The sequence below is a fragment of the Columba livia genome, chromosome 1, assembly GCF_036013475.1.
Source record: "Columba livia isolate bColLiv1 breed racing homer chromosome 1, bColLiv1.pat.W.v2, whole genome shotgun sequence".
NCBI classification, from domain to species: Eukaryota; Metazoa; Chordata; class Aves; order Columbiformes; family Columbidae; genus Columba; species Columba livia.
In genome coordinates, this window is record NC_088602.1 from 51,856,156 (window position 1) to 51,881,276 (window position 25,121).

Genomic DNA, 25,121 nt, shown 5'->3' on the forward strand with positions numbered 1-25,121 from the left:
AATGAACATCTAGAGCTAGATACAGTATGGAAGACATGAACCTGTAGCTGAAGTACAATGTTTGATTTTAGGTAGAAGGCTATCATGGTACAATAAGAAACAGAGGCGTTTAAAATCTGCACAATATACAAAGATGGTTCGGCATCTGAGTAGGATGGTCCAACGAGACTGTTATGTTGATTAGAGCTATACCCCACCTTTTTCCCTGAGCATCACCCACATTCTCTTTATTTGAATCTCAGATACCAATCCCACTCTTCTTTGTATGATCCTACTTCACTGATCATGTTCAGTGGGCCACCAGTTTTTTATTAAATAATTGAATGGCTAATCACTAAACAATACCCTGGGTTTGTACTTAGCTAGAAGTGGTCCACAGGTTCACATCTGTTTCTCTGGGATCCAGAAGTTCAGATCTGTAATTCTGGGATCTAGAGCAATTTCTTACCACCATGCTATAGACAAAGTAAAATGAGACAGGGTTAAACTGGCAACTTATATACCAGGTTAGATCATGACTCCAGAAGCCATGATACTGTACAGAAGACAATACAGTTATGTGACTAAAAGGATAAAATAAAATAAAATAAAATAAAATAAAATAAAATAAAATAAAATAAAATCAGGCCTTTTTATAGGTCTTTGTATTTCAGCAACTTTCACTACAAATGTAAAATACTATTGATATATTTGTTCACTAGCTTTTTGCTAGTACAAAACACATCAAGACCTAACTGCATTCATGGAAATAGAAAAGAAACATACAATCTAACAAAACAAGTTTGTTTTGTTTTGTTTTGTTTTGTTTTGTTTTGTTTTGTTTAATAAAACTACCAGGAGTAAAAAAATATATTCAACATATTAAGCCTGAGAAAAAACAATACCTTCACTGGTTTTAAAGTTTTAAAAACATAGTTAAAAAAATTTCCTTAAAAATGAGTAAGCAGTGAAAATATTTATTTAAAATGGCTAAGGAAAATCACTGTTAATAGTATAATAAATACATTATTAATAATATAATAAAAGTGATATGGATTTAGTAAATGGATTCACATTCTTAAGAGTGAGTAAGGTAATTGTTAAAACACTATGGGTGGCAGACCACATCCAGTATATATAGTTTTGCCTCCAATTATTTACTTCTAGTTTTCTCGGTATTAATTATCAGAAACACTATTGAAATATATGATTTTAAAATTACCTTGAAATTTGAACAAATAAATTCCTGTAGATTGTTCTTTTGTGCAAAATCACAGAAACCTAGTTGTATGAAGATTTTCTCCTTTCCAGTGCAGAGAAGACACCCTGAGACCCTTCAAGAGAGCTAAAAAACAACAGGTCTTTTTTGATGGTCTTAGTACATAAAAGCCATTAACTCTAACAGTACAGTTACCTTGTGCAGCCAAAGTTTTATACTTACCAACAGACTCTTACTTGTGCTTTCTCAGTAGTTAACATTTGTCTTTGTGCAGATGCATCTGTCAAGATTGACAGTCTTGTTGCTGAAAGAGGAATTTGGGTATGGGCACTAGAGTGAGAGCTTAGTCAACAAAAAACTGCAAATCACAGGAAATTAGTAACTAAACTAATAGGGACTGATAAAGGCAAAAAAAGGTAACATGCATAAAATAGTTTGAAGGTTAAGAAAGAAAACCATAATCTTAAAGGGATTTTATCAGATTAAAGAGAGGTTCAGGTGGGGTGAGAATCAAAAATGAACTGATAGCATGAGAAACTAATTTGAAAGAACATACTTCACATCACTGTGATGACAGGGAAACCTTATCACATTCAAAGCACTTTCTTTTTTTCCTTCACAAAATAGAAAACAGAGACAACAGATATACTGAGAACTTGTATTCCGGATAGTCAAAGTTTGAAAAAGGAAACCGACTTTCACAACAAAAATATGAATGGCAGTACTGAGACTGAAATTTACATCTTTGAAGTTGAATCTAGCCCATTACTTTGCACTTCTTCTTATGTCAGATAAAAACCGAGTTTCAGTAAAAGAACCAGCTTAAGGAAGATTACTAGGGAAGAGTAAGAAGAAAGTAATTTGTTAATATCAATGCAATACACCAAATACACAAAACTGCATTAAGAGGGAGAGGAGAAATAAATAACATTGTAATTAAAACAAGTAAGAAAAACAAACAAACAAACAAACAAAAAAACCCACAACAAACAGAATGTTTCCAGTATGAAAGAAAGAATCTTAACTAGCTGTAATACTATATTGCAGGTGCTTGAGTAGTACCACGGGCCATGTAAAATAATTATTTTTAAAATGTTTGTAGGAAAATAAATTGAAATTTGGAAGAATTGAAAATATGCATCTTAAAAGCCAATATTGTGTTTCTGGGAGTTAGAAATGCTGACTAAATTTCACTGAATTAAACTTGTGTTATATGACTTAGATGCCTTAAAGTTAAAGCTCTCCAAAAGAATTACTATGAAAATGTTTTCTATAAAAATTCAGTCTTAATTTTTGTTTTTGATAGACTTCAATGCACAAAAATACTACACTGGCATTTTTAGGATATCTTTTAATATGATACACAGCACCCCATATAAGTTGACACTGAAGTGTATTTGAAAGTGATTCATAGAGCACTTGGCTCATAAAGAAGAATGAAAACAGCTATTATAGAAGTTATAACTGCTGTAGGAGATCAGACTGACACTTTGAATAGAATTATTTTTACTTTTCAGTTAAATATATTCATTTTGCAAAGTTATGTGAGACACTAAAATGTTCTGAGTACAATTCTGATGAATATTTTTCCGTTCAGGTTACAACGTAGAAATATGAGCTATTTAAATTCTTATAGACATACATACATTATTTTAGGTCTTCATTTTGATTTTTTTTCCCTTTTGCTTCTGTTTCTGCAACTAAAGTGTATCACTAGGTGAGCAGCATAACAATAAAGGGAGTAAAAGTAAAGTAATTAATTATTATTCAGAGAAACTTCCCATTTAAAGTTTAGAGGTTTTTTCTTGAAGGTTTTCTCTAATTCTGTTCTGAGTGAGGGAGCAATATAGCATAGGAAAAATATTCAGAAGACTCCAGTTAATGAAAAACTGTATTCTGTTTTCCAAAGATAAAAATTTAGGGGTTTTGTTTCAGTGTAGACATAGCACTTATTAATGTAAACCTCTTAAAGGTGGCTATCCGGCTATCTTTTTTTTTTTCTTTTTTTTTCCCTTTCAAACTTGTGTGTACCCCTTGTGACAGGTAAAATTTAATTATGAGCAAAAAATAAACACAGCTTGTGTGTGGACTCAATAATTTATTGCGAGTCCAACTTCACTAAGGCAAACTGGCTCTGGTAAAATGACTCTCATATACCAGTATCCAAAATTAACATAAAAGGCTGAGAAATTAATAAGGCATTTCTAACATTAATCATCAGGGTAGACCATCTTAAAACTAGTAGTCATACCTAAAGTACATTCTTTACCTTTCTGGTTGACCAAGCTTCGATTCTTGAGGTATTTGCCTCCTCTGCTATATGTGGCTTTGGGAGGTGGTTGTCCTAGAACTGTGCTGGCTGCTGAGCTCCAGCTGACAGAAGGTCACTCTCATTGTTTTTTTTCAGTTTTCTTTTCTGCTGTTTCTCAGGTTTTGGCCTTTTTCCCACTGGTCAGCAATTCTATATTGTGGTAATTATTTTCTTGCTCTAAACTCTTTAATAGGCTTTTGCCCTAAATTTAATGTCTTGAGTGGCATGAATTAGATTGCAAATTTCAGTAGAACAAATCTAAACATGTTCCAAGAAGTCCAAAGATTAAGCATGGAGAACAGGGTTGATACTTAATGAATAGCCCCTGTACCATCTGATTGACTTTAAAAATCTGATTTGGAGCTATGGCAAGCAGAAGTCATGATCAGTTTAGTGGCTAAGATGAGGTCTAGTGACCAGTGGTCTTTGCAAGTAGTGAGAACATATTTGGTGGGCCATGGTGCTACAGTATATTCAGAAATAATGGACTTTTAAAAGTTTTTATAAACCTATTTTATAAAAATAAGAAGTTATTGATCTGCTAGCACCCTGCAATCCAATACAGAACTGAGTATAGGTAATCAGTTAGAAGGACATTTAACAAAAGGTTTAGCATAATACATGTTGTGGAAAGAAACATCTTTGGATGAACACCTAGAGCACAACAGTGTGGTTATGTTTGTGATAGAGTTTTTCTACATCCTTACAAGCTGTACTGAGAAGTGACATGCAATAACCTGCACAAAGTTGTGTTCTTAGCACCTACCCTTCTGTTCAGAGTTGTCTTTATTATATTGCATATTTAAAACCCCAAAACGTATTTTCTTCCCAGACCTCTAATGTGTGTAAAACAGCCTAAGTCCACGGTCCAGGGTTCAAGTTTGTAATTTTACTTTTCCCCTGTTATCTTCATCAGAAAATGTAACTGCTGCATACACCTATTACTATTTAATGTGGGTAAAGAATAACCATTACCATAAATTTTGAGACTTCAATAGTGAAATAATTCATTATTAATATTTGTCTGTTTTTATTATCCTTTTGAGTTAGATGTAATTTCCATACAAATCTAAAGAAATATTTTTTTCTGTTTAAATTATAGTGAGTAGATGAATACACAATGGTATTCATCCTTTTTTTACACAACAACCTCGTGAATTAAAAAGTCATATAGGATGTACAGGATAAATACATATGACAAAATATATAAATATAAAGATACATTTTTATATACATGTAGATAGTATTTAGTAGCAAAAATCTACATTTTTTTCATGAGCAGTAAATGTAAAGTAGATGCTGTGGTCATATATCAGAAAAACTTAAGTTTAGTTTTCATGTGAAAGAGCATTCATTAAAAATGAAGTGCTAAATGTGGATTCAGAATGCATCAGAAACTTACATAAGGCTCTTAAGTGTATAACTAACAAAAACCAACTGAACTGGTAAGCATTAGAAATCAAATATTTTATTGCATTAAAGGCAAGGAGAATGGAGGACAAAAAAAAAAAATAAGTCTCCAAAATTCTCGAAAGGAAGAACGAAGGTTGATGTGGAGAAAGGAATGGAAGTTATGTTATGTTTTGAGACTACACAGATATCATAGAATTACACTGGCCAAATTTTTAATCCATGGCAATTTGTATCCCTCAAAGAAGTTTTATTGTTTTATACAGACTTTCAGGATCACTATCTGCTACCCTGGTTTTTGAACTTGCAGGCTTAATATGCCCTATCTTTTAGTCTGGTCTTTAAGAAACTCCAGTTTGAAAAAAAAGAAAAATATTTTCAGAAGGTATGGAGTGGTCTTGGCAATATAATCTGCTTTTTTTCACTGAGAATAGAATAGCAGACGTGTCAGAGGTATTCTTTCAAATACATACACCATTCAAACTGAGGTTGAATAGTTTCCCGAGCTGCCCAGCTTTTTCTTCTCCACTCCTGAAGCATTTGTTGGCTTTAAAAGCTGATTCTAACCTAACTCTTATCATGGCTGAAGTGCCTGTTTCAATAAGTTTCATCTGAAAGAGTCCAGTGAAGACAGGAGAAAAATAATCTTCTAATAACAAGTAATAAAAAGTGATAATCTACCAGCGACAACAGAGTAACAAAAATCCTTCTACCTCTTGTTTTTATTAATTACTCTGAAAAATCAAAAGTAATAGAATATGACTCAACATTCAGATGCCATCTACATTTCTAGTACTTTTCGTTTTCAATTCAATATTGAAATGACTTTTTCTTCAACTAATAGTTGTAGGTCAGTACCATGATATTGAGAAGAGTATGATTCTTCAGGTAAAAGTTAGGACAGATTCTGATGTCAGGTTAGAGCACAGGTAATGGGCAATTTTGGTCCTTCCTAAGGGAAAAACAAACACACAAACAAACAGTAACTATGTGACTTCTCAAGATTTTACAATTTTTTGATAACATAAAATTGCCTTTCAGATTCCAAGAGTATTTTCATGAAGATTTTTTAATCTCTTGCTAGATATGAGAGGAAAATGCTGAAAGATGCAAATATTAAGTTTGCAATAACCGCTTTGTTACAAGAACGTAGTGTAGGTTTGATTTTTTTTTTTTTTTTCAATAGCATTTAGAAGAGGCAATACTAATGGAAATTTTCTGTAATGGCTGGAAAATATTAATGATTTTGTTCAACTTAGTTAAGAAGACGATGATTTTCTCTAGATAATTGACCTAGAAAATGGTCCTAACTGTTGTAATTTATAGATTTATTGCAATTACAATGAAAGAAGCATCTGCATTTAGAAAGAACAAACCTGCAACATGACAATTGGTTTTTGTTCAATGTATGCAGAAATCATTACGGTGGTTCAGATGGCTTTATCGGACTTTTTAGTATACCCTGAATTTAATGAAAACATGACTATTAAACAGAAGAAATAAACACATACATGAGTTTGAGCACAGGTCCTTGGCAGTAAGTAATTTTTCAATTACAGTTGATAAATGAAGCAGAAAAAAATACCTAAGGACAATGAAGATGATGATGCTAATTATAATAAATACAAATAATTCATAAGAAACAAAGAAGTCTCTTAGCTCTTTTCCTAGAGAACTGCTATTCAAATAAATGTAGAAGGAGTGACTAACACACACATTTTCAGGAGGGAAAATTGAAGACTTTTTTTCTGCATGTATAAAAGATCCTGATCTATATTTGAATATTAAACCATGTTAAAAGAGAACAGTATAAGTATATACATACCCACATATGACAAGGGAATTTTAAAATAAGAGTTTTTTTCAGAAGTTAGTATTCAATAGAGTATTCAAAGTAGTTGGGAAGGCATACCTTATTCTTGATTAGTATTTGTGAAAAGCCACTTAGTTTATTTACCCACATGTAATATGACTTAAGGAGCCTCAGGCTGTCTAAACATGGGTTTGACAGATATTATACAGGACCTATAGAAGAATCTCACCTCTCTGAAGCTGCAGTAAGCCAGACCTGACAACGTAGGGAGTCCAAAATTATATTATACGCCTCTGTGTGAAAAACTTATACAAGCTCAAGAGTTGGAATTCGTCTTTTGATTGAAGAAACATAAATGTAGGGTTTGGTTGTTGGTGGCTTGTCTGGCTTCTGCAAAAAGGTATATGTCCCAGAGGTTCCATAGTATGTCTGCCAGACCTGTGTGCATGTTTCAGAAGCCACATGGTACCTCAGATAGCAGTAGATATATATATTTAGGCAAACACAATGAGCTCTTGGTCAACACTGCCAGTAGAATTTGGATAATTACTCATTTTAACTATACCACCAAGCTACAGCTAACCCTTTCAGACATTCACCAGAGCTGCTATTCATGACATAGGACCTGGCAGACAACTGTTTCCTTCTAGAAGAGTTGGAGTGTAAGCCAGACACTTTAAATACTGAAGAGCTGTGTTTAGTATGACTGATCTGGCCTCCAAATATTAAACATATTTAATCAAGAATAATGTAATGTGTTGATCATTTTTTTTATATTAACAGTCATTTTCAGATGCCTACATGCAGATGTCTCACAGCATTTTACAAACATTAGGGTATCCTGCCTGATCTCTATCTTCCTCTTCAGACCAGCACAGATCTACCAACCCTATGTGAATATCATAAATGTGTCAAGGCATTTGAAATGAGCATTTGTTGCATGTTGATTCACAAATGATGAACACTTGAATAGAAATTTAGAGAGCAGTGTTGTGACAGTGACAGAGGATACAGTGAAAATTTGCAGCCCTCTGCCTTCACACATCTTCCATCTTATGAGAGGCAACAGAAGGCCAGACCTCAAGCAGGGACTGAGGAAGCAAAGTACCTCTCAGTGTAAGAGAAGATCAGGTTCATGACCACTTAGGAACCTGAATATACATATATCTATAGGACCTGATGAGATGCATCCCAGAGTCCTGAGGGAACTAGCAGATGTAATTGCCAAGCCACTCTCCATGATATTGACAAGTCATGGCAGTCAGGTGAAGTAACTGGAAAAAGGGAAACATCACACACATTTTTAAAAAGGGTGGAAAGGAGGACCTTGGAACTGCTGGCCTGTCAGGCTCACTTCTGTGCCTGGGAAGATCACGTTACAGATCCTCCTAAAAGCTATGCAAAGGCATATGAAGGACAGGGAGGTGATTCAAGACATTCAGCATGGCTTCACCAACGGAAAGTCTTACCTGATGATCCTAGTGTCATTCTATGATGGAGTAACTACATCAGTAGACAAGGGAAGGGCTACGGATGCCAGCTACTTGGACTTCTGTAAAGCTTTTGACATGGCCACCGACAGTATCCTTCTCTCTAAATTAGAAAGATATGGATTTGATGCATGGACTCTGGAGGATAAGGAATTGGTTGGATGGTCACATCCAGAGGGTAGTGGTGAATGGTTCAGTGTCCATATGAAGATCAGTGATGAGTGGTGTCCCTCAGGGGTCTGTACTGGGACCAGTACTCTTCAATATCTTCTTCAATTACATAGACAGTGGGACAACAACAAGCTGAGAGATGTGGTTTACAGTCCTGTGGGATAGGGTGCCATCCAGAGGGACCTGGACAAGCTCAAGAAGTGGGCCTATGTGAACCTAGTGATGTTCGACAAGGCCAATTGCAAGGTCCTGCACCTCGGTCTGGGCAACCCCTGGTATCAACACAGGCTGGCTGATAAAGAGATTGAGAGCAACCCAATTTTCTTGAAATATATAAATTATTTTATTTTAATTATACCAAGAAATACTCCCTAGATTTCTATCTTGTGGACTTTCATAAGGTTTGTCTTTAACAGTACCTGATCTGTACAACCTAAAATGTGTTAGTAAACATGAATAGTTGTTCTAGGTGTGTAAACATGGGCGTGAAAAACTACCAAATGTTGTTTTTTTACACAGCTTCTGAATATACCTAAGAACATTCATACAATAAAATAAGTATTGAGGGATAACAGGTTGCTTCATTGTATATGTCTTACATATCCTTCAATGATTCATTAAATTATAGTTTTGATAGGTTACTCTTTGTAAAAAAATCCGTCAGTTGGTTTTTTGTATTTGATTTTATCTATTGTTAAAAAAAAAATAGGCTTGTTTATAGCATTTAACTCAGTAATATATTACTATTATAAAAAATGACCCATTTAATGCATAATAATGCCTGGTTGATATATCCCCTAAAGACATATGTGACAATTAGGCATTGACTGAAAACATTTCCATTGGAGTTCTGAGGTGCACAATAGTAGCTCTGGCCACGTTACTATCAGTGGCATAGAGGCAAATATAAAATCATTGCTGACAAAATATGCTGATAGGGCAAGACTGGCAGAGTGGAAAATGATGAACCATACAGGGTAGTCATATAGAATTATGTGGGTCACTGCTTAAGCTGACTTCACTAAAAGAAAACAGGCTTTCTAGCTGCCAAACACAACTCTGTCTAGAAGCTAGGAACACAGGCCATTCTTACTGCACATAAAACTGTATCCTAGCTGGCTAGGACTAAGAAAAAAAAAAAAAAATGGTCATGGTATGCAAACAATTAAATGAGATATTAGTACTAAGTTGTAGGGACGTAGGATGTTGATTTTATTGCTTTGGTCCACATGCCTTAGATAAAAACTTATACTGCTGGTTACTAGAAGTTTTGTCTATAAGATTCAAGAAAATTCACAGAAGATCCAGTAAGATGTGACTACCATGAAGGAAAAAGTGTTCTTAGGAGTACTGGAATATCTAGAACTGGTTAGTTTATTAGTGAGAAAATCAGAAAATGCTTTCTTCATTTATTAATGTATTGGGAGAAAATGCTAAATTACCACAGACCCTTTATTATTCCAAAGCATGGCAAGAATTGATTTCTGAATTCTGAAGCTGAACAAAGTAAAATTTGGACAGCTGATTACTATCACTGACATTGGCAGAGATTATTCAGTCATAATTAATTATTGGAGTTCAGTAAAGGGTAACAGTAACAGTGAAATTGTTTAACATAGGTAAGGTCAGAACAAATGTTGCAACTATCACATCTGATCTAAAATGATGTATGTGACCCCAATATTTAAATTACTCTGGATCTGACAGTGTATACATCTTAATATATTCAAACTTCTTTAGAAATGTTGTTTAAATAAATGAGAATAAATAAGACAAACTGGCATTTAAAAAGGGAAAAAGCATAAAATCGAGATGGAGTGAGAATGAATTTAATGCTCTATAGGATTCTGAGTTTAAAGAATTTGTTAGATGCTCACAGACCTGGTGGTCTAGAAGCCTATTAGCAAGCAGGTGGTGTACCTTCTGTGAAGAATGGCAATTTGAACAATCAGCAGGAGATGCAAAAGGGTGATATTATGATTAGATAGTCAATGCATAGATAAGGTAAAATTATGAGATATCCCTACCATAGTAATCTAAGTTTAGCAACTGATAAAGTTTTAGAAGGGATAGTAAGGTTAAGCTATTGTTCTTTTAAATAGGTTAAGATAACTTTTAAGATATTAATTCAATTATTAGTATATGCTGATGGTATTAAGTATGTTACCCTATAAACTGTGCAGTTATAAATCTTTTAGGAATTTAAGAGAAAATATTGTATTAACTTGTCTGGTTATTTTAAATCTATTAAAATAGTATGTTAATAAGGTTGTCATAGTAAGCAGGTAGTTGTTTGATCTTATTAAGTAAGGTTTAACTGCATTATATGTAATTGTAATTATGTTGTTAATCACGTGTTCTATGTTGCAGTATATTTCAAAAATTATTCACTGTGCAGTTAAGGGGGCCTGACTAATTCAATAACAGAAAGGGGGAAGTGTGGAGGGGTTTTGATAGATAAAGATTTGTTGCTGAATTAGTCAGGCTCAAAGGAATCTCAAGGCCTCTTAGAGAAGCTGAGAACAGAATCTGCTGTGAGAAAGAGGGGTGTTCCTCAATCAGCGGAGTCCTGGCGTGGCGTGAATCATCGGACGTATCATCAGTGAGACTCCAGCGCATGGACAGCCCGTGATACTCATTTAGCAAATCCATGCTTGGAGCGTGGACGTGTGATTAGAATATAGTTGTGTATATAAGGAGGCTTGTTTCCATAATAAATGGCTTTGCGTGATTCACATTGAATCAGAATGCTGAGTCCTTTATCGTTCCAACAATCTACCTTTTTGAAGAGCATTGAAAAAAAAAATAAATCTGAATAGTAACATAAGACCTGATAGACTGAACATTGACCATTGTACTGCAAGTGTGTTCCAGCTGAGCCCTGTGGAACAAGTAAATATATCTTCATGACATCTCCAAGGAGGAAAATATGAATTCATCACACATTTTATTTTTATAGAATAGCTGACTTCTGAACTATTTAAAATTGGTACAGGTAAAGCTGTTCAGGCCTGTGGTTCTGTATTGATATACAAGAAAGAATGGGAAAAGACTGAGTTTAAAAGGTATGCCGTCTTTATACCAATTTAAAGACTGTTAGGACTTGCAGTTACGAAAGCAAAAGATGATCATATTTAAAGGATATTCTTATCTGCCATCAGTATAAGGTCCAGGTTCACTTCAAAACATTAGGTATTTGAGACTTAATTGCAAGAAAATGAATTTATTCAGTATTAGCTTTGTATGCACTACAATGAAACGTGATAAAATAGAACTCGTATGTGAATGAGAACAGAATAGGGTCAGAAAGTAAAAGATGTTAAGATTCCATGTGGTCCATAACATCATTTATTTTGAACTGTCTTTTTAGAAACATAGTTATGATATTATCCAGACCAGTATTTAAATTTTCAGGTTCAATTTAAAATAGACACCAAAATATATCTGCTTACCAGAAGCTATGTGAAATAAGTTGAGGTTCATTATTTGCTTTTGAAATCAAACATTCTGTGAGATAACTGCACAGCAAAGTATATCACAAGGGTTTGTTAAGTGCACGTGGCTTATCAATCAGTTCAAACATTTGCTTTGATATCAAGATTCTTTTGAACTACCACTTACAGTTTCTTCAGAGAGGAAATAATTTAGTTTTAAGAAAGTGAATGTAAATAAATATGAATTAGTTCTCTCATAAAAGCCTCATTTGGGGAAATGCCATCTCATTTCATCTGCTTAAGTATCTTCAATATGAATCTCATTTTTGCAAATACGTTCTTTGGAATTGTACAAGTTTTTACAAGATATTACATCATCCTCATGGGTAAATGAGAGTCCATAACTCTAAAGATATAACGTGGTGATGAGAAAAGAGTGAAGGGAAAGTTAGTCATATAATCAGTGTGCTCTGAATATTATTAAAATTATAATGCAATTTATGTTTTAACTGAAATCACATTGAAATTCTCCTGCTCTGTTGTTTTGCTTTATGCCACACTTTCAATCTCTCTTGGTGTTGAAACCCTCAGCCTGTGTTTTACACATGATTTTGCAAGATTTGTGCAAGATGCAATGGCAAAATGAAGTCTGAATTAGTCTTGAGCCTGGAAATTTCAAGAGATAGGGATAAACTGCTGACTCAGTGCCCAGTTAATTCTGTTGTATCATTAGGTTCAGCTCTGTGTCCTTGATGTTGGAAGTGATATTCTTCATTTTATGATCACGTACTGCTAGGGAATGAAAAACAGGCAACAAGAAATAAGTAAAATGTTCCTTCTTGTTCATCAAGATTCCAGCCTCATCATGTTTACTTGTTTCATTGTGCATGGGCTTAGAATGATAAATATTGTCAGGATTGACACTTTCTATTTTTTTCATGTATGGTCAGCCATACCTAATGACAAAATATTCATTAACCACCAAACTTGTGCTGAGGCTAGATCTGACACCGAAGAGGGAATTGTTCAGTTGCAGTTGAGATGTTGTAATCAGTTCTTCCTATGCTTGTCCATTGCTGCTTAGCAATGTCTAGGCTACAATTGTGAAAATTGTCCATTTTTTTTTGTAATACTTGTCCTGTGAATGTTTCAGTGCTCCCTGGCAATTTTTTGTGGATACCAGGAAGTCTGCCTCATCCATCTCCACAATAAAACAGCATTTAACATACAATGATTCACTGGCAGAAATGAGCGGAGCGAGAGCTACAGGGTACCTGGAATAGTTGTTTATTCCTTGCCCAATAAACGACAAGAATCCTGAGACACACAAGAATTAGAAAAACAGTGATGATTGTGTTTCTTCAACTTTATTTTTCAATGTACATATTTTAGATTAAAATGTTTTTACTAATAGCCAATTTTAATTAACATCAATCCATGGCTTATAGTTGCTTGCATTTTAACCCTAGAGCTCCTCTATCTATCTGTGAGCTTTCGAAAGATAACTTTTCCTTTCTGACATACAAGCATTTTCACATATTAAATATTTGGAGATCTACTGGTAAAAAGAATGATGCATGAGCTATATATTCATTGCCTACATAGCCAGAAGGAGAACTAACTGAGGAGAAATGTCAGTCTTCTCTGTACTTGAACAAGTCATGACCTCAGCAGTGAAGTCAACTCTAATGCTAAAGTTCTTTCATTCTCTACTTTTTTTAAACTGTGATTTCATAATTTGGGTAGCTCTTTTGTAACCTTTAAACCTTTTCTGCTGTAGAAAACTATTTGTGTTAACAATTAGCCTGAATCACAGTGAAATCAGGCCAAGTACATTTTTAAAACAGTGACACTTGGAATGAGTTTGGCTCTAAAGCCAAAGGTAACCCCAGCTTCTCAAAACTACAGCTAATGCCATTTTAAAATAAGCTGTTAATGTCTCAGATGCTCTTTGAAGCCCCATGATATCTAACAAAAGAATTAAAATAGACCAGCAATGTCCAAGAAGTTTCTTCCTTCAAGAAAATATCCTGATTTGTCACTGTCCTCCTTTTAGGTTGAGCTATCTGCCTTCCTCATTAGTCCCTCTAACATGGTAATATATGGTGCAAATCCTATGTCCAGGAAGTTCAGTGTAAGGATACTAACGGAATTATTGAATCTGTATCCCCCCTGTCCTTCTCTTTATGTGGTTGGTTATACCTTGATAAAGATATGCAAGGTTGGTGTAAATCACTATGAATATACAATTATTTTGAAGGTGCAGTTGTAAATGCTTCTGTGAGCTGTAAACTATAGTCTGCAGATTTTAGAATCGGCCTTATAGTATTAATTTATTTAAAACTTAATATAGTTGATGAAACTTTTGAAAGACCTTGTTCTACTGTACTTCAGACTTATTTCTGGCTGAACAGCAACAACAACTTCCTTTTATAGAACAATGTACCTTATCTCGGCAAGACATCTCAAGGTGTTTTACTAGAGATGTACAGTAATTAATAACACATCTTGCAGTGCCAAGCTAATGATGGAAAGCAAAGAAAAAACCAGGATATTTTTCAGTTTTGATTTAAAGAACTCTGACATGCATGGCATATCTTGGCAGACAGTTAAAGCAGGGCTTTGAAATATCTGAAATAGCTGCATCCTAATACAGAAAGTAGTGTGATACTAGTAGAACAAGTACAGTACCTTGATACGATCTATTAGTGAATGTGTGGGGTCTGGAAGAAAATGGTGTGTTTTTTTGTTTGTTTGTTTATTTTCTTTGAGCCTGTGTGATTCTAAGAATAGCCATTCAGTCGAGATTGCTTGGAAATCAACAACACACTTTTATAACATATTTTAAGACAGGAGTGGAGTTATATGCTACAGGTCTCCAGTCAGAATCCTATAAACATTTCGGTTTTATGCAAGCATAAAGGATATGTATATCTGTGCACAACTAAGAGAGGAAAAGGGATTCTAAAATAACTCTGAAGAATCACATCTACTTTGAGCTTTGTATATTCCTATCTTCTCAATGTATGGTATATTTCATGGCCAATTCTCTTCTTTTGCACAAACAGAAAATATTTCTGATGTAAATCATTGAGAAGTATTAATACAATCCAACTGTAGACATTTACCTAAGGAGTCTCTAACAGAGAAGTCTGGATGAGTAACCGTACAGAGGTGTCTGGCTTTTCCAGTTGACTACATTTACTGTATGTGATTATGTGAGGGTTATGAGGTACATAAATTTATGACAATATGATGTCATAGGTGAAAGATCTGTCTACTACATTTCATTCCACGCCCTGTCCTTGCAGTGGTTGACAAAAAATATTCAGATAAGTAGTATAACAAACAGTCTACATCTGATTCACCATCTGAGCTTCTGAAGAAAGTGATTATTAAATGAAATAAAGATCAAGATCATAGCATTTACAAGTCATTTATAGATTTATAAATAAGAATTTAAAAAAGACTCCACCATTTCATACATTTTAAACCAATTCATGTTTTTGACATTCACAAAATCTTTTAATGATGAGTTAACTAATTTAATTACAATTGGGGTGGAAAAAAAGACTATTTTGATTTGCTTTCAGCCTGTCAAATTAAGCGTAATGGAATCTTTCTAAGTCATGAGAAGCTGCGAATTACTATTCCTTAATTATTCATAAATACACCGTTCATGAATTTATCATCTATCTAATTTACATCCTCACATCTACCACTTCTTCTAGCTGCATATTTAACACCTACTCAGGTGACAAGTATCTGACACATTAATTTATTCTTCTTTCTGCCTTCCATAAGATTCTTTCTCTTCTAGAATATCTTCTGTGGACTAAATGAGAAGACCAAAATATATTTGATTTTCAGGATGCAAGTCCAACATGGAACTACAAAGTGTCAAACCTTTGTCTTCTTTGCATTTTAATATTGTGGTGGATTGATCCCAGCTGGCAGCTAAGCCCCCACCCAGTCACTCGCTGATGCCCCCTCAGCAGGATAGAGGAGAGAGTCGAAAGGGCAAAAGTGAGAAAAACCTCATGGGTCGAGATAAAGATAGATTAACATGTGAAGAAAAGCTGCAAGTAAAGCAAAATGGGGAATTTATTCCCTACCTTCCATTGCCAGGCAGATGTCCAGCCACTTCCTGGGAAGCAGGTCTCAACCCATGTAATGGTTGCATGGGAAGACAAATAATATAACCATGAAATATCATCATCCTCTTTTCCTTGAGCTTTTATTGCTGAGCACAATGTCATATGGTATGAAATACCTTTTTAGTCATTTGGGGTCAGCTGTCCTGCTTTTGTCCCCTCTCAACTTCTTGTGCACCCCCAGCCTTTTTTCTGGGGAGGCAGAGTGGGAAAAAGTTAGAACAGATATGAAGCAAGACACAACAGTATTGCAAACACAAACACAAATCCGAAGCACAACACCATACAGGCTGCTATGGAGAAAATTAACTCCATTCCAGCAGACCCAGTACAAACATTCATGTTTTTATGGTCTCTCTTCTACTGTTTTTGGAAGATGATATAGAATTACTCTAAGATTCTTTTCCTGAACTGTGCTGATTATTTAACAATGTATCACTGTGCATATAGGATTACAGTTGCTTCTCCTTTTCAGTTCTGCTTTGCATATAAAATACTGATTTGCACTTATCACTCAATCTTTCAAACTTCTGAGGCTTTTCTGAAGATGTTTAGTAACATTTTAGTTTTCACTATTCTAATTGAATCAGTAAATCTTTTTGCCCCAGTTTTCACTCCCTTTTCCATATACTTTTTAAACACTTTAACAACTCCACACTACTTTTGGAGAACTTCATTGTAACTCTGCTCATTTGTGTCCATTTATTCCTCCTTTATTTCCACCTTTTAAATATTTTTTTGTGTTGAAAGACTTTCTCCCTGATTCTGTGACTGTTAATTGAATTATCTTAGTAACAAGACAGTTTGTTATACATATATATATATTTTTTTTTTTTTTTTCTTAACAGGTCTACATATGCTGTGACTGTACCTGCACTTTCATACTGTCTGCGCCAATACCTTGTGATCTTCTTCCAGTGGTGTTCTAGGTCATTTTGAACTCACCACAGCTGTCAGACATCCTGATCACTGTGAGCTCATCTCTGGAGGCAGCAGCAAAAGAGGAGAGCTCAGAATGATCCTTAGTACTGTAAAGTCTTTCCAGTACTAAGAGCAGTTGTGACCATACTGTCTAGACATGGTCCTGGTAAACCTACTGTAACTGACCCTGATTCAGCAGGGGAGTTGGACAAGATGACCTTCAGAAATCCCTTCCAATCTCAGCCATTCTGTGATTCTGTGATATTGTGCATGATGTCCTAGGAAACTGGAAGTGTTTCCAGATGAATTAATGCAGCAACACTGAGTGGATCATGTTTCTTCCTTTGCTTGATAAATTCTTCAAAGATGTGTGAGGTGCAAATTACTTCTGAAACTGTTGTTCTTCTCCAAACAGACTATACTTACAAACAAAACCACTAATTCAGTTTTTTCTATGATTCAAACAGTGTATCTGGTAGTGAATTTGAAGTTTGTGTGTGGTGGTTATCTATGAATCCTTTCAGCTCTTTGTAGAAATCCTACTTCAAGTGTGGTCAAAGAAAATTTTATACCAAGCTATGTCTGCTTAATGACTTGCATCATTATGGCTTAATATTTAAGTTTAATAGTTTATTCTCTGTCCACTTGATTTTCTTTGGACTCTTCTAGCTTTTGGATGATTTTTTAAATTCTGCAAGACAGTACTCTGCTGTTTAGTAGAGGTAGGGTTTGGTTGTGTGTTTGTTTTTTCATTTGCCTCTTTGCTTATTTGGTTGTTTAGTGTTATACTCTTGCTCAGAGCCTCTAGCATCCTGAACTTAAAATTAGGTATTACAGTGTAATATGATAGGCTGACCTTTCTACACAGAAGCTGAATTTGAATAATTTATGGCTATTAGCACGCTGAACTTTGAATTCATCTGTCTGCTGTTAAAAATTGCTTTTCTTCTTGCAAATCCTCTAATGAGTTACTCCAAGAACCAAGGTACCCAAATGTCCAGGGTCTTTCCTCTACACATGTCTTCACCTCTATACAGGTCAACAGGTAAGGACAGTCTTCTGTATTATTGTGCTTTATATAGCACAAAAGAAAGAAAAAAAAAAATCTATCCCACAAACTTAATAACCATAAATCAAGCACTGTAGTGTTACAACACAATTTTGATTCTCAAGGTGATATTCATCTCTCATTACCTCTGTTACATGAAGTTTACTGTGCATTCCGAGCCAGTTGCCTTCATTCCTTCTAATGGCAATAATGAGAAAGATACAAGTCCAAGAGTACTTTCCTTGCAATAGGAAGATTGATTGTGTAAAATTCTTAGTTTATTATATCACAGACAGCATAGAATAGTAGTTCAGACTTTTTAGTCCTAAATTTTAACCTAGGTTTTAGGTGTTCAAATTTATGAGACAGACATCCATTCACTGTGGAGTAAAGCATCTTGTTTTCTCACTACATCTGCATTGATTACGAGACATTAATAGCTTGCAACAGATGAGACATCAGTCATTCTGGCCACAGTCCAACAATCTAATTAAGTTCATGCTTAACATTAATCAACAAAACTGACTTCAGAGGAACTACTCACAAGCTTAAAGTTAAGTAAGGGTTTAAATATACAAGTAATCAAGTTTGAGAGAAAGTAAAATCTGGACTTTAGAAATTTGCTAGGCAATATCTAGCAAATGTGAGAATGTAGTGCAGCCAAGTGTTAAAAGACATATCAACTAGAGATTAAAACAAACAAACACACACACAAAACCCCATAGATTATATAGTGTCAGAATCAATGTCTCAAATCCTTATTTAATCTAAAATATTCAAAGATAAATAATTACTATTGCAGAATTAGGAAGAATAAACAGGACATCTAACACGATCTTCACAGAGACTCTGCAGAGGCAAAAGCCTGTGTTCCATGTTGCATGGAAAGAGAGAGAGGTTGTCTTTGAATGAGTGGTAGATGGACACTCCCAAGATGTAGCTATATATAAAGCAAAAAGAGACTTGAAATCCTGCTGGAACACAAACTGAATGAGAGCCAGCAATGTGTGCTTGCAGCAAATATCATCCTAGCATGCATTAGAAAAAGCTTTGACATCAAGTAGAGGAAGGCGATTCTTCTTCTCTAGTCAGCACTGATGAGACTCCACTTGGAGTGCTGTGTCCAAATCTGGGCTTTCCAGTACAGGAATGACATTTTCAAACGGGGTAGAGTCCAGTGGAGGCCCATCAAGATAGTTAGGTGTTGAAGCAACTAACATATGAGATGAGCTGGAGGGCAAGGTATCAGTTTAGCCTGAAGAAAAGGTTAATGGGAAGACTGTTATTACTGACTACGGCTTACCAAGGAGAGGGTGTAGAGAAGATTGATACAGATTTTCAGAATTATAAACTGGAAGAATTATAGACAACAGATACAACTCAGAACATGGAAAATCTATATCATTTTTTTTTTCACCATGGGAGTTATGAAACACAAGAACAAGTTGCCTAGAGAGGCTGCCGAATCTCCATCTTTTGCAATATTCAGGACTCAGATGGACAAGACCATAAGAAACCTGCTTTAACTTTTTATGTGGCTCTGTTTTCAGTAGGAATGTATCTACATGACCTCCAAAAGGTCCCTTTGAACCTCAACTATTTTATGATTCTATCCTACTTTCTAATTGAAGTCATGATTTTGAATTATCAGTTTATTAAAAATCTTTGGATTAGTAGTTGGCGGTTGGGCATGGTAAATTTCTTGACAGTATAGGTATCACTCTGTATTCAAGAATAGCAAATATTGCGGTAATGGCTTCCCTTATAGCACTAGCTTCTCTAAAAGGTTCTGAATAGCTTGGAAGAATTCACACTAAGGAATCTGAAAATTTAAAGCTCTCCACAAGAGAAATATGAGTGGTCAGCAAATAGAATGACCTATAATGGAACATTTTTAAGTGTTAATTATTTGAGATGGGGGAAAGAGAGTTTGAAGACCCTCCCTTTGACTATGTAGAGACTATAATTTAACTACTGAATAAACTGCAGTAGTGGGTGTACGCTGATTACATAAGACAAGGGATCAAATAAGGATGAACCACTTGGAAAAATGTTGGTTCAAAAAAAGGTTTAGTTCAGCAATCCTGTGCATCAGGATGTGATTTGCCACAACAGAAATGGACACTAGACAAGAAAAGATTTAACTGACACATGTCTGTACATTAATCCTTACAATTTAAACAGAAAGCCAAAGTACCGTGCAACAGCCTTGCTTCACTCTGGGCATGCTGCCACATTAGTTCTATTAATAATTCCAAATATAGCATCAGCAACTCTTGGCTACTTCAGGCTAAGCATTTGTACTGCTGTAGGTATTTTAAATTATGAATGTGTTTGCTAAGAGATTTCAGAGGGAAATTGAATAAAACTGTCTTGGCAGTGACTAATAGGCCATTGTTTCTGTTTTGGCGTGGCTTATTTTCCTTAGTCTTTTTTCATATTATGTTGCTGTTTCAATAATTAAAAAATAAAGTAGGAATTGGTAGACTTATAGTTGACTATAAGACATAAAATTAATTTTAAAAAGAAAACCCCTCCATAAAATTGCATCAACATGAAAGCAAACCCAAATGAAGTATTTGTGAGGAACAAATTTTATCAGCAAGTTAGGGATGCAGAGCTTTCTATTCTTCTCGTTTTGCTTAACTGTGAATGATTAGCAGAAAGAAAGACTGCATAGAAATTGTGACCTTGTAGCCTTGTTCTATTTTTTATTCAACTGAGCAAGGAAATTTAATATTTGCAAACTAGACAACATGTTTTCCTTCCGACGTGCAGGAATTTGGGAAGGTCACAAATATGTGAGTAAATCTCAAGCAGTATCATTGCTACTTGTGCCTTGCACTCTTAGTGATTACAGTTTTTAGGTAAAACTTCTTAGATTTGATCATTGCTGAGACAGTGCATATAGTTAATACTATTGTAACTGCAGAGTCAAGCCTCTTTTGTGTGTTCTTGCAGGATTTTGGCTGATATTTTCATAGAGATACAAAACAGGGGCAGAAGTTCTGGACACAACTAGAATGTGCCCTGCAACATTCAGCCTTTAATAACTTAATTGTTTTTTTACTAATTTAAAAAATCCTTCTGTTTTGTCCACTTTTTTTTTCCCCTCAGGAATTTAAGAGCCCAACTACACTAAATATATTTTTAATAGAACTGAATCATATTTATAAGAGTGAGAGATTATCAGCTCCCTGGCCTATAACTTAATTCCTCAGCATCAAAATTGTGTAGAACTTTTTAGCTGCATAACAAACTTGACTCTACTGATTACAGAATCACAGAATGGCTGGGATTGGAAGGGACCTCAAAGATCACCTAGTCCGACCCACTTGGTAAAGCAGGTTCATCTAGAGCAGATCACACAGAAATGTGTCCAGGTGGGTTTTGAATGTCTCCGGAGAATAAGACTCCACAACCTCCTTGGGCAGCCTGTTCCAGTGTTCTGTTACCCTCAATGAGAAGAAGTTTCTCTTCATGTTTAGGTGGAACCTCCTGTGCTTCAGTCTGTGCCTGTTGCCCCTCATCCTGTTGTTGGGCACCACTGTTGACACACACAGTTGAGATAATGAATCTTCATGTGTTAGAATTTACAGATTCCAGGATGAGCTAGGATTAAATGTCAAGAAAATAGTATTCCTTTTTTAAAGTTCTTATGTGTTTTGAAACCTTCGATTTCACTAAATAAAAGTGTTAAGACTTTTCTTTCTGTACAAAACAAATTTAAGAATAAACATGTAACTCCACCATGAAAAAAAAAAACAACAGAACCTTGTCTTTTGAAAACCAGAGAAACCAAATATATGCAACAGCTTTCATTTTGCATTTTCTCTAGATGAAATTTCAACTCAATATATATAATTTTGCACCCTGAATTTTACAGAAAATTATCTAATCTGAAAATAGCTATGTAGTTCCTAAGTATACGCAGAAAAGAAAATCTGTGTATTAATATTGTCTAGCTTAAATATTTTTCAAAACATTATAATATATATGAGTTGTATTTGTGAAGATTTTACAAGAAAGATTTAAACTGATATTACTGCACATGTTAGAGCGTTTTGACACCTTTGTAATTATGTTGTTAATTATATTCTATCAAGTGATAAATGTAATAAAAATGTGTTAGTTAAATGAAATATAGCTTATTGATAATTAAAAAAAATAGAACTTTTTTTATTAATGTCATGTCTTTTTTTTTTAAAAAAAGGACAATTTAATTATTAAAACTTGAATTTTAACACTATCATAGTCTAGTATAACAATTTCTAATATCTTAGAAGTACCCAGTTGAGATAGCATTTATTTGAAAGTAACATAGAATCAGTAGCTCATTTCCTTTCCTTGTTTCAACATTGCAGATTTATGATTTATTGCACCATAACTTTATACCAAAGGTTTAGTTCTCTGGCCAACTTGGTCTAAAACTCTTCAGTAGTGTTACCATTTGATCATAGATATTATGGTATGGTATAGAAGGCTTTATACAGAAAAGTATGTTAGACAACAAGTCTTTTCCTGGTATTATAGCAGTTCTTGAATAAAGCTTCCCTAATTACCTTGCAGCAATATTTGGAAACTATATTAAAATTGTTTTTTTTTTTAAGTATTGTATTTTTGGGGAGGGGGAGTAGTCAAGTTAAGGTGTGCATTTAAAAATCACAAAAGTGTTTGTACTATAAAGCATAACATGATAAAACTACAGAATCACAGAAACACTACATAGTTGGAAGAGGTTCTCAAAGGAGACAAACTCCCTTGCCTAGAGAAGGGCCAGGTGCAATGGGATGCTCAGGACCATGTCTAGCCAGGTACTGTATATTTCCATGGGTGGTGAAAGGTGTTCTCAGTGACTCATTTAGAAAGTGACTACTGGTCAAAAATAGTTCAAAATTAATTAAACAAATGTAAAGGCTTGAATTTGGTTGAATCAATTTTTAACCATTAATTTATTTATATTAATCTCTTTCACTAGGAAGAAATGATACCTAAGTCTCAATATTTTCTCTCTTTCAGGGAAAGAAAAAGATAACTTCTATCAGAGGTTTTTTTTTTGAGGGGGGCCTACTAAAAAACTAATCACAGAATGTGTGAAAATAATCACTTTAAGGTGTTTCATCTGCTGCACACATAATTTGATCTTTCTCAGTTCTTCTCATTTTATCAACATACAGCTTTAAACATAAAAATAATAAAATTACATTCAGAGTTTAATATCTAACAGTGTCTACACCATAATACAAAGGTAAAATCTTTGCACTGATTCTGTTTACTTGTTTCCTATCTTACATTCAAGGGCAGTATTAGCCAGAGCTGTCTTAAAACTAGTCAGCTGTATAGCTGAAACTTTTTTGGTGTTGTTTCTTTGCTTTTGTTTTGTTTTGTTTTGCTTATCATACCAACAATTTTATTTTGAGGTTTCTGTAAGTCTGAGAAAAGTTTTGCAAATCATGGATGGGAGTGAAGGTCTGCGTCCCTTTGTTTTGGCCATTTACCTTTAGCCTTTCACTGTTAGATGTAGATCGCCATGGTGCTTTACTGATGAGTGCTCCTTCTCAGGGGACCCACAAATATCCTTTTTCCTATTTCAAAATGCTTCTCCCATGCTTTGTTTTATCTTGCTACAGTGGGTAATCTCTCTTGTTTCTCAAGCAATTAGAAAGAAAAAAGTGAAAATAAGATAATATAAGAAGAGAAATATGAATAGAAAAAGACAGGAAAACTGGTCAAAATGCTATGAAGTGCAGAGCTCGTTTTCCCAGTTGTAATGAGGAGAAGGAACCACCTATCTTGTTTATATTTGATTCACACCACATACAGCAGAGACTTACTGGAAGTGTCAGATAATGATGAGTTTTCTGGTTTGCAGCTAACCCTGCAACAACCCACTGCTGTGTCCTCTGGCATAAACAAGTGTTCATCAGCAAAGACACATCCATCCCACCACTGATTTTCAGAACAGTCTCTATTATGTAGGCATGAGCTTGTTCTTGGAGTTATGTCTTTGATTGTAGCTACATTAAATTGTATTATCTTTGAATGGACTTAGCTAACCAAATGATCCCGTTATCTCTCTTTGACTGATTTGATCTTGCTATCACTCCTCACTGTATCAACCCCTTTTACATGTGCAAATTTTACCAGTGGTGATTTATATTTCTGTCCATTTTTTTAATTAACAAGGTTACAGGCAGCCAGAACACAACTAAAAAATCCCCATCAGGTGATGATCTTTTTCAGATAAATAGTTACTGAGCTATCTCTGTTCTAAATTACTTTACCATAGTCTTTTTTATTTTATTTTATTTTATTTTTACACTGGAAAGTGCTATTAATCAATCAAATCAGTGTGTGATGCTCAGTTACCTGTTTAACAAAAATACTGTGCATCTACAACATATCTACATATCTACAACATGCAATTTCTATATTAACTAAACCTGTAATCTCATCAGTGAGAAAAATTAGATGTTTTACTGTTTGTTTGTTTTTGTTTTTTTTTTTTCTCTAAAGTTAAATTGACTGGTAGTAGTATTCTTTAACTCTGTCCAATGGTTCTCAGCTGACAAATTGCAATTACATTCACAGTCCTTCCTTATTTAACAAAACAGTCATCTGGATGCGTTGGTTACTCTGACTTGTCATTATACTAATGCAATCCGTTGTAAAACTACATGGAAAATTCTATTCTAGATTTTTTTTTTCTTCTTACTTTTCCAGCTGCATTGTGCTTTTCAGAAAAATACTTTTTGATGTCAGAAATCTGTAACATAGTATAGGACTGTGTCTTTGTAAATAAAGATCAACAAAGCAGTCATGAATCCAGGGGGGTCAGGGGCCCCCTGTGGTCCATCAGTGCAGGACCTGGCAGCCAGGAGCAGGGCAACTAGGGACCACTGGGACAGCCTCAGTCCCAGCCCCCACCATTGGTCACCTCCCTGGGGATGGCTGAAGCATAGGCTGGGGTATATGCCTATGGGTGGGGGTCAGGATCAAGCCTCGTGAGGGGAACCAGGGTCCCCTCACCCTGAATGGTCTGGCAGCACCATGGTGATGGGGACAGGGACAAGCCAACATTAGACTGGGTTGCCAGTCCACGGGTGAAGCTTTGGGTCCAGATCAACAGGACCACAGACAACCAAAGGCAGGGTGAGAGCCTTGGCAGAGA